Source organism: Triturus cristatus, chromosome 1_2 (assembly GCF_964204655.1).
Source record: "Triturus cristatus chromosome 1_2, aTriCri1.1, whole genome shotgun sequence".
NCBI lineage: Eukaryota > Metazoa > Chordata > Amphibia > Caudata > Salamandridae > Triturus > Triturus cristatus.
This window is the reverse complement of record NC_140580.1, coordinates 807,335,458-807,348,823: the sequence shown is the minus strand read 5'-3', so window position 1 is coordinate 807,348,823 and position 13,366 is coordinate 807,335,458.

The window sequence follows — 13,366 nt, the reverse complement described above, 5'->3', positions numbered from 1 at the left end:
GGCAGAATTCCCAAATATTGATATCTGTAAATTTTGATATTTCTCAAAAACTACTGAACGGATTTACACCAAATAAACAAAAGCATGCTTTCTAGACCAAGACCCTTCTCCCTGCCAAATTTGGGGTAATTCCGTTCACCCGTTCGACCTGTAGCCTTGTCTAAAGTTTCCTATGGAAATTAACATTGAAAAACACGTTTTGGGACCCCCTTTTTTCTCGGCCCCCCCTTGACGAATCACCCCCAAACTTTCAACATAGGAGCTGATCTCAGCAAAGAATTAGTTTAGAAAAATTTCACGAAGATTCATCAAACGGCGCCAAAGTTATTGTGAATAGAATGTTGCCATTTTCCTATAGTAACTAGGTCCTAACTATAACTACCTACTGGCGACCGGAGGAACTTTTGTTTTGTACATTGTAACTTGTGTATGGTGCTTAGGGGGTGTTATACAGGGAGTGCAAAGGTAAATTTGCACGTATCAAATCAATATGGTATTTGTAAAGCGCATACTACTCACCCCTGTGGGTCTGAATGCCCTCGAGGCTGGGGTGGAAATTATGAGACCTATTAAGTGAGCTATTGCCCAGAGTCACATGGTGCTGAGCTGAGGTGTCCAAAGGTGTCCTTCATAAGCATTTCCAAACCTACCCCAGTCAATGTGCCTAGGTCATTTCCACAACAATGCACAATCATGAGGTCAGGGTGTGGAAGATGCAAAAAGGTTTTTACCAAAGATAGCAATTGGTGCAACTTCAATCTTCTCTGTGTAAACCATATAATGTCCACATTTTGTAAAGCTAGGTCTAAGTCAATACATCTGTGTCCTGCATACCTCTTGCACCTGGAAATATAGCTATGTCCTACGATCCACACTAGCATTTTTGATGGTATGGTTGGAAGGTAAGGAAAGATGTCTGTAGCTCGTGCAGTTCCTTTGTAGAATAAGAGATATGTTTAAAGATAGGGAAGTACTTTTTTTTGCCATACAAAACGATACGTGATTGGGAGTTGAAAAACATTTTTTTTTAAAAGTAGGGTGCACATTCGTTTTGTGGACAAGCATCTTTGTGATTGGCTAAGAAAAAGCAGTTTCAATGTGGAGTACATATCATAGGATAAAATTTGCTCAACTAACTCACAGCTGCTACTTGCATTTGGAAGGCACTGTTCGAACTTAAAACAATCGTGAACTTTTAACCTGCACGTGCTGTTAAATGTTCGAGACAATGTTGCAAAAAAATATCGTTACGTTTCAAAAATTGATGAACTTTTAACCTGCACGTGTTGTAGAATGTTCTAGAAAGTGTGTTGATCAAATACGTTGCACTTCTGACTTCTATATGTTGTTGAATATTTAAAAAAGGTTTATATGGAAAATTAAAAAGAAACCAATCGAGAGACATTTTGAAACCTAAAAAAATCAAGGAATTATTCTAATTTGTTTTTTACATGTGTTTATGTGTGGAGCAACAAAATTATAGACGCAACAGCACCAGGAAGAGGAAGAAGCAGGGAGTGGGTGGACGGGGTGAGATGGGCAGAATGGCACACATGCACAATTAAGTACAGCACAAGTATAGACAAACAATGGCCAAAATGAAACACACCAACAAGGAGCACAAATCACACAACCCACCAACATCACACCACTGAACGAGCATAGAAGTGAAAACCACGCTGCATTCATACAGGATGTGTACAAAGGCTGGTCGTTGGTGTTGTGGGATGTCTGCGCCTGTGGTTATCATGGATGAGATGCCCAGCACGTAGCACATGGGCGAGTTCACTGTGTGTTACATTGCCAAACAGCTGCTTCTCCCTCCCACGAGCCCCCACACATTTCTACGGTGCGCTGTTGTATCTCATGCACTCGTGCGGCACACCATTGTAATGCCTATTTGCGCATGTCCTGCTACATTCAAACTACACCATCACAGTGCCGTTTGGAGGTGGTGCACGGCACTTTACAACATCGAGTGCTGAGGCCTTTGTGGCAGGCCGCACCAGAACACAGACACACTTACCGCACTTCCTGTACATGGACATGTTGGAGACACCCTGTTCCCCTTGCCGGATAGGCATACCCCTGCGCTGACCTGTGTACTCCGGACCAGCACATGCCGGTTGTGCATGCAGGAGGATGCGTGCATAGCTACATGTCCAGGCTCACTGCTAACACTGAGGTGACAGCACACTGTGATGTTGCAGGGCTCGTGCCTATCATGCTAAGACAATGACCACAGGGACGCACTTGCTTAGATGCGGGTTTTGGGGGGCGTTGGCGGTCCTGGAGTTGTTGCGATGAGTCTTGTGGCCCTCATGGGTATCCCTGCATCATGCTCATTGATTCTATGGCACCTGTGGGTGTTCTGGTGTGGCTCTTGGCTGTGTTCCATTTCATGGTGCAGGTAGTCGTCCTGCTTAACACCAGCAGAAAGCAGGTGTAAAATACCTGGTGCTAACATGGCTTATCACCGGAATTTGTTTCGCATTGCAGTTGGTATGAAAGTTGTGATGTGATTTTTTTCATGTACAGAACAATATACAGAACTGAGCAGTGTATCTCGTCAAGATCCAGCACTTGACACACTATTCCCAATTATTATAAATACAATGAGAGTTCTTAATTGATTTTGTGTGTACACTGTAAGTGCAGCCACTACCTCAGTGCAATTCAATACAGGATTTAGTATTTAGAATAAATCACAAAGGTGCACCTCGCGTCTTTTTGTACGGGAACGGCTAGTCTGGATTTCATTATTAGCACTTTAATGGAAGTAAAGTTGAGATAAATCTAACACACTATTCAGAAGTTGGTGTAAACTGCAGACATCACCAGTATTTCCACGATAAGTGCCCCAAGATTTAACACCATGGTGGACTCCATCAAATAAAAGTAATAAGAACAAGAAAGAGTCACACAGCAGTGAAAAGAACAACCAAAAACGTTATTAATTTTTTTTAACTTTCTTTTTTTATAAATATATATGTAAAAGATAAATGAAAAACTATTTGCAAAATGTATTTTTTTATTAACATATATGTAAATGATAAACTAATAAACAAAATGTAACAAAAATAATAGGAAACAAGAAGGCAGAACACTCCTGTGGGGACCATGGATGTCGACGACAGAGCCTGGAAAATAAAGTACAAAATAAGGACGTGTGTAATGGGCATATCAAAGGAGAGAGGCACAGAGAAACAGAGAAGGAAAAAAAAGCCAGAGAGAAAAAGTGAGGGAAAGAAAGAAAGGGAGTGAGAAAGGGAGAAGGAAGAGAGAGAGTTAGAGAGATAGAAGGAAGAGAGAGAGAGAGAGAGAGAGAGACACTGCCACCTCTGCACATCCATGAGCAAATAATTACCTGTTGCCACTGGAGCGTGCAGCAGTGGGCACTCCATGTGCCCATCAAAAGTCATCCCACATATGTCTCTGAGTCCTGAGTAATGAATGGCAGAGACCACATCAGGTGCTTGGCGGATCGCACAGATGTCGCTGAGTCCTGAGTCATGAATGGCAGAGACCACATCATCTTCTCCACGGTCCGGCAGATTTCAAACATGTCACTGAGATCTGAGTCATCAATGGCGGAGACCACATCAGGTTTTGGGGCCAGTAAGCGTGTGGAAGTTCAGTTCGTGCCACGTGGTGGTAGGCCCCAGATGGCCATATGAGCTTTGGGTGGCACTAACCCTGTGCATCTGAAGTCCGTGCCAAGGGGGTGGTAGGCCCCGATGGCTATACAGATCACAGTGCGACTAACCTTCTGCGCAACTTTTCAAAGACTCTTTATGGTTGAGACATGTAGAGCGTCCCCCATCTAGTCAGCACCGGCAATAAAGGATGTGACGTTGTCGATCTATTATATTATCGGGGTCACATGGCCTGGGACGCATGTGCCGGATGGTGTGGTGTGTGTGTAAACCTGCCCTGAGGGAGTGGCCGTGAGATGTTGAGAACTAGACCACTGACCTGCACACCAACAGCGAGTACGCCTGCGACAGGTATCTATGTGGGGCCAACGTCAGAGCGTAATCGCAGTGGCGTGGCGTGGCATACGATGGTAAACACTGTAACAACCCGGGTCTCAAGCTGAGTCAAAAATAACTAACAAGCGAAAGTATTTCTATCCTTACTCCGACATCTCTTTGAGAGAGAACCCTTCTAAGACAGGACCCATCAATCACTTAAGGTGGTGAGTTTGTCATCATTTGGGTCTGTGCATCTCAATATGACGAACCAGTTCATGGAATAGCGATCTGGTAACGTACAGAGAAAATGCAACCAAAGAGGGTTATTGTCAGATCTCAAAGAGATTTCGTCAAAGATGACATTATACCCATAAATTAGTGAAGGGGATCCTAAGGTCAGCAGTACTAAATAATAAGAGTGTAAGTAAAAATGGCTAGCGGCACTCAAATGTTCTTTATTCGGTAGAGTACCCCTGTCATGTTTAAAAAGCAATATGGCAATCTAGCACAAATAAGTTGTCATTATGCTAATGTCCATAGCAATGTGGTCGACATGTTTCTGCCCTTTTCTGATCAAAAAGTATCAGGGCTTTCATCAGGACCTATGATACTGCTGTGGTTCAGTGACAAAATGTGACAAAGAAATTTAAAAAAGTTTTATGTGAATCAAATAATCCTACCGCACCGGTCATTTCAAGAGATATCAGAACCGGGTACCTAGGGACAAAAAAAGTAGTTGAGAAATACAAGCAACCTGATGTATAGAAAAGACTCTGCAATATGTCATCACTCTTGAATGACACTCAAAAACGCATATAATAATGCTGTTTAAGCATTTAATTTAATAAATCAAAATGCACTTACCCATAAGAATTGGGTGTTGCCCTCACCTCAACCTGGTCCTAACTCAGGGAAAGGGGCCCCGCTCTGGTTAAAAAATGAAGAGAAAAACGCAACAGGTCGCTGGTTGTCATACCTGAATGATGCCTCCTCATAAAGCATAGCTTAAAACCAAGGAAAAGCCCATGTACTGTGAAACAAGTGAACCGCAAAATGGTCATGGTCTGAGCATTAAATATACCATGGCTCAGTGATAGTCTAGAGGTACGGTATGCTCGATTTAAAAAGAAATCACTGGCTGTCCAATAAATGCAAAAAAGAAGAAGCAGCGTGCAAAGAGGTAGACTCGCTAATATGTGGAGACTACTACATTTCTAAGACTTAATTTATAAGACTCCTAATATTAGGAAAAGTAAAGAGACTAGTGATAGTAAACAAACAAAGAAAAAATACTAGTCTTATTGTAAAGCTTGCTCCGTATACTGGTAGCAGTATATTTAGATCAAGGTAAATATTCGAAACAGGGAAGCGAGAGCAGCTGTAGCACCTACCTATCCGTCGGTACCCCGGGGCGGTCTTTGAGTAAAGACGGTGAGGTCTTCGCTCTCTTTATAGTCAGAGGAATCAAAGTGGCTGCAGGTGAGAGGATAATCAAAGGGGGCTAGGTCAGTGCCTGTCCCGTTTCCAATTTCAAGTGCGCATGTGTAGAGGGACCAATACTGATACAGGAACGCCTCAATCTTTTTTTTTGTTTAAATATTTTTATTCTTACATTTTTCCATATACATACATCCCTTCCTTATCCACCCCCCACCCTATCCTGAGCATTATTATTCTTTGTACATGCATGAATCAGGTAAACTTATAATAACATAAGTATTACATTATACTTCCACCGTCAAACAATTATATTATAGTATTTCAATTGTTCGCCTTACCGGAGACTATTTTGGCCGTGTATTATTACAGCCTTTCCTTTACATTTCATATTTTGGATAGTTTAAAATCTCTCATGACTCAAGGTTTTGCATCCACTGCATCAAGGGATCCCAGATTCCTAGCCCTAGTTTCTTTTTATTCCACCCCTTCCTTCTATAGATAGCTATCTCGAGACTATAAGAAGCCAATAATTGGGCCCGCCACTGTTGAAAAACGGGTGGGTTTGGGTCCAACCAGACCGACGCCAGACATATTCTAAGGATTGCCATAGATATAAATATCAACCCTTGCATGTTATTTGGTCGAATATTGCCATCTATACCTAGCATTATTTCTCCTGTTGTAATTTCAATTCCTACATTGAAGATTTCGGATAAAAAGCCAGAAATATCCCTAATCAGGCCTTGTAATGTGTCACAGGTTGCAAATATATGTACAATGTCGGCCTCATACAATGAGCATCGTGGGCATTCTGTACCTTTACCCAAACCCCATTTGGCTATCTTATTTGGTGTATAGTATAATTGAAAAAACGTTTTATAATATTGGGCTTGCAATCTTGCTGACATTAGAATAGATTGAAATAATTTGTACGATCTCACACATGACTCTGTTGTTGTCCCCAGTTTTTCCTGCCATTTTGCGACAAATTTATTCATATCATCGGGGAATACGGTAACCAAGCTATCATAAATTTCACCGATCTTTATTGCTTTATTTCCCTTTATTATTTCAACGGTCTGTATTCTCTGAAATTTTGAACGTCCGCCCCCTTTCTTTATCAAAAAATCTCTAACCTGAAGAAATTTAAAGAAGTCTCTATGTTCTAGCATGTACTCATTTCTTAAATCTTCGAATGATTTGATCCCCGATCATGAATAGAAGCAACCAATTTGAGTGATCCCAGCATTTAGCCAGTTATTCATATAGCTATCATTAAAGATCTCTGGGAGATTACTGTTTTCCAATAAAGGAGTATAATAGGAAAACCTTCCGATTCCGAGCAATTTACGCATATTATTCCAGGCGATATGTATACCTGCTAAGGTTTTGAATCGTACTCTTTTAAAGTAGCAGTTGTGTATATGTCGCCATAAGTACCCGCTAGCCTCATTGCCCAAGATTAGCTCTTGTGGTGTTGGTATATCCCTGTTTGGTCTGTTGTCCCTATTAGAGATTAATAGTACTTTACAGTATTTCAGGATTGTGGCCCACCAATATACTCTGAGGTTGGGCAGGGCGAGGCCGCCTCTTTCTTTCGGAAGAAAGATGTATCTAAGCGCCCTGCGAGGTCTTCTATATCCCCATATGAAGCGTGAAAACATGTTGTCTATGATTTTAAATGTTTGTGGTCTAAACTCCAAGCATATTGTCCTGAGAAAATATAGAAATTTTGGGAAGAAGAGCATCTTTATCGCATTGCATCTACCTCCAATCGTTAAGTGCAGGTTATTTAATCTATTTAGATCTTTTTCGGTTTGTTTTAGAAGCGGATGAAGATTAATCTTCACCAGATTTTCCAGATTAGCCGTTATATTTACCCCCAGATAGATAGCACTCTCTACCACCCTATCGTCGTTGCTCACGGATTTATCATTAAGAACTATCTGGGTTTTATCCTGATTCAACTTATAACCGGATACCTTCCCAAAGTTTTTAGCCTCCTCTTCCATTGCATTCATTGCTGTGCCTGGGTCACTTGTAACCAGCGCAATATCATCTGCATAGGCTAAGGTCTTTGTATCGCCATTTGTGGTCTTTATTGGTGCGATTGCCTGATTATTTTCAAGTCTATGGATAAAGGAATCAATAAAATTTGCGAATAATAGGGGGGAGCATGGGCATCCCTGCCTTGTCCCTCTGGTTATATCTATTTTTCCAGATACTGCCCCATTCACCATTACTACTGCTTCTGGATTTATATATAACATTTGAATAGCTTGAATAAACGATTCCCCTATACCGCACTTCGACATTGCTGGCCAAAGATATCGCCAGGAGACCCTATCAAAGGCTTTCTCTGCGTCTAATAATATAAGTGCCATAGGGTCCCCTGCTATCTCGGTAATGTCAAACAGTGTGATCACTCTCTGTACATGGTCGGTGGTAGATCTTCCCGGGATAAATCCATGTTGTCGGTTTGATACGATTTTGTGAATGATTGGTGCCAATCTGCTGGCGAGTAATTTTGCATATATTTTAGAGTCGCAATTTATTAGAGTAATGGGGCGATAGGATCCAAGTTCTGCCGCGTCTTTATTTTTCTTAAAAAAAACTACAATTTTGGCACGAGCCCAGGATCCCGGGGGATGTCCTCCCTGAAAAATGTGTTTGAAGAAGTCACTTAAGATCCCTTTTAATGATTTATGGAATTTGACATAAAACTCTGCTGGTATACCATCCAACCCGGCTGCCTTCCCTATAGCTAAGCTGTTTATTGACAGTAATATTTCCTCCCATAGTGGTGTTACATCTAGACTGGCTCGATCTTCTTGTGACAACTTTGGTTTTGATGTCTGATCGAGATATTCCTCAATCTCTTTCTGTTGAACATAGCTTTCCTCATATAATTCTTGGTAATAGCTCTGGAATGCGGATCTTATCTCTTTAGGGTCAGTTCTAAGGCCATATTTTGGGTCTCTGATCTCCCTAATCGTATTGGCTGTATTTTGTTGTCTTGTACGCAATGCTAGTTGATGCCCCACTTGTTCGCTCAGCTCATACATATTCTCCCTATTCATTGCAGCCTTACACATCGCCTATTCCATAAATATGTCGATGATGTTATTTTTAGCCAACGCTACCCTACTCAGTGCCCCCTCGATATTCTGGAGTGTATTCTGGCCTTCTTGTACCACCCTTATCAGTCCCTCCTCTACTTCAGCCAGCTTTTTTTGTAGCATCCCCATTTTTAATTTAGCCTCCTGGTTATGTTTTAAAGAAAACCGTAGAGTTTCTCCTCTAATTCCTGCCTTGAGAGTATCCCAAACTATCGTTATTGAGGTACTACCCAGGTTATCCACCAAAAATTCAGGTATCCACTTATTTATATGTTGACAATACTCCTTATTTAAAAGTAACGCCCTTTCGAATGTCCACATATTCTGTTCATCATTCCTTTTTCCGGTGTCAAAACTCATGATTAGGGGATTCTGATCGAATAAAACTCGTGGTAATTTATCTATTATACAGTCTGAGATTATGGCGTTAGTTACAAACACATAGTCTAATCTGGCAAATTTAGTATGTGGATTGGAGAAAAAGGTATAACCTGGATCTTTGGGGTGTTTTACCTGCCAACAGTCCCTCAAACCGTGTGTGTTACATAGTTCTTTAAGGGCCTGATATACCTTAGGTTTCCTCCCTTTATATATAAATCCAGGCTCTAATGACCAATCACATGGCAAATTCAAATTAAAATCTCCACACACAATCAGTGGAAGTGGCCAGTGAGTCAGTTCATTAGTAATATATTCAAATACAGCTGGGTCATCTATAACATTACCATATATAGAGCATATAGTTAATTTTTTCCCATTGTTGAGTTGACATTCCGCGATTGTCCATCTACCATATTTATCGGCTGCAGATCTGACAAATTGCATTCCCCTCCCTGTAGCGAGAATGGCTACACCCCGTGTTTTTGTCGCTTGCGTAGTGGCAATAACCACCCTATATCCTAGAGTTTTAAGAAGATGTTGTTGCGACCCTTCCATGTGTGTCTCTTGGAGACAGATAATATCAGCCCCTGTTGCACTTATCCCCACCGCCACTCTTTGTCTTTTTTTCGGGTCATTAAGGCCACAAATATTAATAGACAGAATTTTTAATTTAGCCATTTAAGATTCTATGCCCCCCTTCCTTGATCTTCCTTGATCTTCTCTTCCCTTTGTACCATTCATACTCAGCTTGACCTTTATACTGTTTAATGCCCCACATTCTGTTTATCCTGATTACATGCTTTATATCTGTTGAATACTTATACCCCTGACACCCCCCCCACCACCGAACTGTGAATGCATTCCCTCCACCCACCCCCCCACCCCTCTTGAGGCAGTCAAGCTCAATCCTGAGCTTGTGTGATAGCGTCTGAATTGCCCCCCACTCCCTCCATCTTCCCGCTACTCTACCATATGCTCAATCCAGTTTATATGTAAAGGAGGGAAATTAGTTACTGTTCAATTCTCTCATTTAGTCTCAGTAGATTTCTTCTCTCCTGCTATAATTTCATCTAACATTTTCTGTGCCTGTATTTCGGATGTAAAAAAAAAGTTCCGTCCTTGATGAATAATTTTTAATTTTGCCGGGTTTTGTAGAAAAGCCGATGCACCGATTTTTTGAAAAGGGGTTATGAGCTGCCTGAGTCTCCATCTCCTTTCCACAGTGGCATGTGCAAAGTCTGGTTTAGCAAAATAGGAGAAATTTTCCCCCTTCCTTTTCATGTTAGGTCTGGCCAGATCATAAACGGCCTGTCGGAGTAAAAAGTTTCCAAAGTATATTAGAATCACACGTGGATATCCTTGTGTATTTGCAGTGCGCTTGGGGGCTGACAGGGGAAACCTATGCACCCGTTGACCTTCCTTATCCCAGTCCCAATGCGTTAGTTCTGGTAATGAATTTTTCAATAAGCTAATTGTGAACCCCCTGATATCCTCTCCTTCAATATTTTCCGGAATTCCCAACAGTCTCAGGTTATTCCGGCGCTGGCGATTTTCTGCTTCCTCCAGCTTCCACATTATATCTTTTAGCATACTGTCTTGTGAGGACGTCTGTTTTTTTAGTGTATCCACTGTGTTTTCTAGATCTTCTGTACGTTTCTCCACCATGCCCAACCTCTCTGCGATCTCTGTGCAGGTTTTCCCGACCTTGCGCATAGTGCCTTGTAGTTTCTTTGAGGCAAGCCGTGCTTGACGATTTTCGGTCTTTATCTCATCCTGAAAGGACTTTAATGACTGCAGAATCATTGACAAGGAGGGTTCTGGGATTTCATCTCGGACCGTTTGTATCCTTTGATCGGGCTGCTGTTTTTTTGGATATTTTTCGGCCCCTTTAGGGCTATTAAGGAGTAGCATTTGAGTTGCTGAATAATCCCATCCAAGCGCCCCTTCTTCATCTGGGTTTTTCTTGTGGCTACGTCTCTTCCCTTCTGACCCCCGTTTGGTTCTCTTCTGTATCTTTTTTTCTTCCGGTTGACTAGGGTTACTTGCAGAGGTATCCTCTTCCATCTCATCACTGCTGCCGGAGAGCCCAGATTCTGAGTCTACTGATTCTGCCGATTCTGCCGATTCCTCATTTAAGGAATACAAATTTTCCATGGAGTCTGGGGAGAGATAGCCTGCCTCATGAAACTTTTTTTTTGGGGGAATAGCCCCCTCTTACTTGGCAGTCCGGTGAAGCTGCTCAAGTCCAATTTCCTTTGGCATATCAATTTCGAGATTCTCTCTCTGAGGATCCCCCGTAGGTGACCCCAGGACCGTATTTTCGTCGCATGACCCCCAAGATGGCCGCCCCTCCTCCATATGCTCTTGAGGGTGGTTTTGGGGATTTTCAGTGAGGATTACTTCCTGGGTATCCGAATCTCTATCCATCGATGGCGCACAGGATGGCACACCTGGCGTTCCCACCCCCTTGTTACTAACAATAGGGGGAAACATGGAAGTTATTGCAGTTTGTTTTTTCTCTGCCATCCCTCCAGGCAACATATTCTGCAAATCTGCAACTTTTGAATCTTTAATAGCCTCCGTTTTATCTTTGCTCCTTTCTTGTTTGGCTCCTTTGCTGGGACGAATATCTGTCTTCTTTGCCTCCATCTCAATCTTGGGGGCATTCTCTCTACGGGATGTGCCTATCGTGTTCAACCTCACCCTGCCGCGACCCCCTCTCACAGCCATGAGCTCTATGGAGTAACTGCCACAGCCTTTCTCTGTCTCTGTCTCTGTGCTCCCTAGCAGCCTTAGCCAACAGCTGGAACAGAGCCTTGCTCTAGCCCGTAGTAACAGAAACCGAGTGATGGATTCCCGCGCTGTCATGTACTGATGGCTCTGGATTTCATTAAATCTTCGAACCTGGCATGAATAGGAAGGGTCCAGCCGTCTTCGCATTTCTTGTAGCCTGATCTCCCCCAAGCCCGGTATCCACTACTCACGTTCCGTCGGGTATAAAGATAGAATATCGACGGGAAAATATCGACTAGCATTAATATCGTGGTAAGAATATCGACTGTGAAAAATATCGTAATAGAAAATATCTTTGTAAAAAATATCGTTTCTTGAGAATGACAAAAATATCGTCAAGAAAAAATATCGATGAACAGAATATCGTTGATCAAAATGTCGTTTCATATAATATCGACAGAAAAATATAAGTTGTTATAAAATTTATAAAAAAATATGTATTATGTTTTTAAAAAACTTACAAAACTCCTACTAGTAATAATATGTGTTAAAAAATATTTTCTACAAAAGAATTGTTAAAATTTTAGTAGCGGGTTATTGGTATTATAGGGGATAAGGGTGGGTAGTAATTTAAAATTTGGTTTTTACAAAATTTGTAAAATATAAAAATATTAGAAAATAATTAAGAAATCGAAATTTTAATTAGAAATTTCGATTTGTTCACGAAATTAAATATGTAATTAAATTTTAAAATTCCCCAAAAATTTTTTAGGAGCGGGTTATTGGTATTATAGGGGATAAGGGTGGGTAGTAATTTAATTGGTTTTTACAAAATTTCTAAAATATAAAAATATTAGAAAATAATTAAGAAATCGAAATTTTAATTAGAAATTTCGAATTGTTCACCAAATTAAATTTGTAATTAAATTTTAAACTTCCCCAAAAAATTTTTAGGAGCGGGTTTTTGGTATTATAGGGGATTAGGGTGGCTACTAATTTAAAAATGTCGTGTTTTAAAAGTGTAGAAAATATTAATAAATTAGAAATTTATCATGAAATCAAAATTTAACTTCGAAATTTTAAATTTTACATGAAATTTATTTTTTAATATTAATAAAAAATATTAAATTAATATTGAAGAAGCGTTATTTTGGTATTATAGGGTAATAGGGTATAAAAAATAATTTAGATTGAAAAATTTATATTGTTTACTAACCTGCACATTTCCTGACTTATGTTGGATTGGAGTTAGAATAGTAATTTGTTATGGTTTACTATCCAGCACTTTCCCTGACATGTTGGATTGGAATTAGAATAGTAATTTATTATGGTTTACTATCCAGCACTCTCCCTGACTTATGTTATGTTTGGAGTTAGAATAGTAATTTATTATGGTTTACTATCCAGCACTCTCCCTGACTTATGTTATGTTTGGAGTTAGAATAGTAATTTTTTATGGTTTACTATCCAGCACTTTCCCTGACTTATGTTGGATTGGAGTTAGAATAGTAATTTATTATGGTTTACTATCCAGCACTCTCCCTGACTTATGTTATGTTTGGAGTTAGAATAGTAATTTATTATGGTTTACTATCCAGCACTTTCTCTGACTTATGTTGGATTGGAGTTTGAATAGTAATTTATTATGGTTTACTATCCAGCACTCTCTCTGACTTATGTTATGTTTGGAGTTAGAATAGAAATTTATTATGGTTTACT